This window comes from Triticum dicoccoides, chromosome 7A (genome assembly GCF_002162155.2).
Source record: "Triticum dicoccoides isolate Atlit2015 ecotype Zavitan chromosome 7A, WEW_v2.0, whole genome shotgun sequence".
Taxonomy (NCBI): Eukaryota; Viridiplantae; Streptophyta; class Magnoliopsida; order Poales; family Poaceae; genus Triticum; species Triticum dicoccoides.
In genome coordinates this window covers 39,379,402-39,383,375 of record NC_041392.1, presented here as the reverse complement: position 1 = coordinate 39,383,375, position 3,974 = coordinate 39,379,402, and positions in this window count along the sequence as shown.

Sequence of the window (3,974 nt, the reverse complement as noted above, 5' to 3'; positions counted from 1 at the left end):
ACTGCACTTTGTCGTATTCTGGGTGTGCGATGGTGCCCCTAGTTTGAAATGTTTTGGTTTGAACCATGTACTACAACACTGGACCTGCTGTATCAGGATTCTTTCTTGGTAATGGAGCCGGAGAGCTTTCAGCCTGCTGATCTGAAGGAATGTGAATAAGGATATACTTTCCAGCTCAATTATTGTAAAACTTCTACAAAAATTCTTGCCACATGGTAGGGCAATTTTTACTTGGGAAAGTACTCGAAGGTGTTCCTTAGCCTATGGAACATGCAGAGCATATGGGACTAGCAGATGAGAGTGCCAACTCTGTAATGTATTTAACCGCTATTCTGCATGTCACTAAAGGTCTAATTGTGTTTTACTACCACTGTCATATCCAACTCAGCACCTGCGGGAAGCATGACTGTGGAAAATTCCTGTTAGAATCGAACCACTATATGTATGTGGACGTTCCTACGTGCTGGTGCGTGCTAGCTTCCAATCAACCAGGTTCCCTTCCTGCTGGTTACTAAGCCTGCGAGAGAAAGATAATCAGGCCAGGTTCAGCTAGCTTGCAGTGACTTTGCAAACGAAGGGAGTGGAGCCAAGCTGCGCCGGAAAGTACTCAGATGAGTTGGGCTTGATCCATTTACACCTCTGCCGGCACTCAGCGGGAACGTGACAGTTCAGCAGTGAGGAATCCCTTGAGATAGAAAGGGAAATCTTGATGCTATTTGAGGTGCTACAATAGAATGAGTTAGGGAACCAAGTGCCACGATGTGCTTGGTGAAACCAAGACTATGATTTTCGTAGCGTGAGCTTGGGCAGATGGTTTCCAATACCTTCCATTTCAATGAGTAGTTTTTATCAGACCCATATTTGTAAATACAGTGGGTGGCATTCTTTGTTAGGATGGTAAGACAAAACACTGGTTTAGGGGCATGTGAGAAGAAGAAGATATATACGAGAACTATTGATACAGACGTCTTTCATTATGATGAGGTAGCACGATAAATGTAGGTGAGTGTGTACTCCATCTCAAATAATATATGTCCAATTCCAAAATTTTAGTCATCGCAGAATATACGACAATAATTATCTGATGGTCAAAGTGTTTTGGGTTATTGTTTGTGCCCTATTTTTCAGTTGTTCTAGTAGTAATACACACAATTACAAAGAAAATTTAAATATTTTAGCGACATCCAAAATATTTCGGTCATACTATGACAAGAGCAGTTACTAGTGACGACCAAAAATGCCTACCAATGATGAGCATGCCACTGGTAACACCATATCAGTGATGAGCACATTATTTTACATGCCATTAAGGGGCACATATACTTAGCCTATCATTGATATTTCTTCCAAGTTTTTATTAAACACAATTTTTTGGACATTTAGATAAATCACCTCGGCGCATTACTGAAACCACCTTGATACATTTACAAAAAACATCTCAGCACAATGCCATTGATTTTTTTTAACTGTCACCCGGGGGAAAGGCTCCCCACCAGAACATATTTCATTTTTTTTTGTTTGAACAATGAGATTATTACTGTACAGAGAAAAGGTAGTCACTCCACAAGCCGGCATGATCCCCTAGCATTGCCTTTTTAGGCGGTACGAATAGAAAGTAGGATCATAGATGATGTTATGTGTTACAACAATTGGGGCTACATCGATGTTCCTAAAAACCTTGGGGTTCCTGGCATCCCAAATCTCCCGAAGGAACAAAACGGTGATGAACAGCCAAATGGATGAGGGTAACCCATTGATTGAGGGTGGTGTCCAAATGGCTGTAATCAGCGAGGGACAAAACGAATAGCAGTCCAAATAGCACACGCCGCGGGGAAATCAAAAAACAAGTGAGCACGATCTTCCATGATATACGTAAACATCAGGCAACATCAAAACATAGGATATTGTGGAGCAAGAGGGATCTTATATTTTAGTTACTTAACTAGATGTCTAATTGTAAGCAAGATGAGATTGTAAAGGACAATAAACCGATGGTTTGTATGGTGTGAAGGTTCGGCGAGGATCTATAATTTTGGGTTGATGTAGGTGGCAGACAACTAGAAATATGATATTGTGGACTCATCAATGAAAGGTGACACACCACATGGAAGTAACATGTACTATAAATTATAATGCTCGTGATCTGATGGTATGCGGCAACAATAAAATGTAAAAGAAGTTTGGTGCCACATTATTGTAGGTGTCTTCATTGGGCTAGCTTGGGTCTCTGAAATCTCAATATTTCACAACTTGTGTGTGTGTGTGTGTGTGTGTGTGTGTGTGTGTGTGTGTGTGTGTGTGTGTGTGTGTGTGTGTGTGTGTGTGTGTGTTCCGTAGATGATAGCCCGCGCGTTGCTGCGGAAATTTCGTAGCGTTGTAGAAGTATCGAAGGAAGATTCATCGAGTGGCAGATAGTGAAACTATGGAATGTAATCTATATTGCAGTGGTCAGATCTACCATTACTGTAACGAATACAAATCAAAGTGACTATCACATTAGATAGAAATATTGAAAAAAAAATTGGAAATAGAAATTGTCCAAAAAAGTACTAATGAGAGTTCTTCTCAATTACAGATGTAGGTGTTCACTCAAGATTACTAGTTTTAAATTTAAACTACGAAATTCTAAGGCCTCTAGAAAAAGAGAAAAGAATGTGAAAAAATAGGATTGAGGAATGCAACATAAAAATATATATTATGTCATTGTCAAAAGATATAACATGCATTATCCACTAACCTCCTAATTACAAACGAAGTATATAATGTAACTAAACCTTGTGAAAAAATCACTATTGATGTGTGAATTAATTGGATAGAATCCATAGATTTTTCTTCCATCAGCCTCCTAATTAGGAATTAGTAGTCATCAACTCGTGCACCAGCACGGGCTAGTATTCATTACAAATTTACAACATATAACTTAGAATTGCATATTAATGGGTCTTGCGTATTTGAGTTCCAGTTACAAATATAAGTATCTCGTAGGACATACTAAAATGAAATAATTGTATTAAATAAGTCTATATATATTGGAAATTATGAGAGTGCTATGAGAATCTAGGAGATTAATTAGTTTCAAATTTGCCTTTTGTTTTCTCCCACGGAGGGTATTGTGGCCACTATATTTGTGCTAAGCAAACCCACCTCATACGACCAATCATTTTAGTTGGGAAATATTATCGGCTTTGTTGGGGAATCTGAAAAACAATATCCAAATAAGTTCAAAAAAATTGCGGCTGTGTATTAACCATTATTATGAGCAATGTTAGGAAGATATGATTTATTAGCTTAAGACATCTCAGGTAAAAACATACCTTATACAATATTATGCAGTTCACAAATACAGAGCATCTAGATGCAAGAATATGTTGATGGTGTAGAAATTTGTGCAAGTATACCGTGGGATCTCCTCAAAGGTTTTCTATCTGCAACACATATATGTGTCTGAGTATCTTTTATTTCTGACGGATGACAGGCTTACTTTTATTACCTCGAGTTAGTATATTGGTATGGAGATTTCAGCATACAATCGTTTCTAATATTTATTTCTCCTAATTAAGGCAAAAAAATAGATGCATATGTGTTGGGAATAAGCCGTGGCGAGCCCGGCGTGTGGTGCGCGCGAGCGCGTGCGGTGGACGCGTCGGACTCGGGCCAGGGCGATGTTGGGTGCGTGCGTGCGCGCCCAAGTGTAGGTGTGCGTGCGTGCGTGTGTCAGCGCGTGTGTGCGCTGGGTAGCTAGCGAGGGATCAGGAGGAGTGGACCGCGTCGGGCGCAACATGGTCGCGGCGATTGCGTTTGGGCGCGATCGGAGAGCGCGAGCCAGAGCGCTGCGGGGCGTGGCGAGTGGCGAATGGGCACGTTCAAGCGTGGCCCGGCATGTCGGAGCTCGCGGGCATATAACCCACTCCACCCCTGTGTAATCGCGGAGGAAAACGAGTTCGTGCTCGTGGTGAAAAATAGAAAATCCCGTT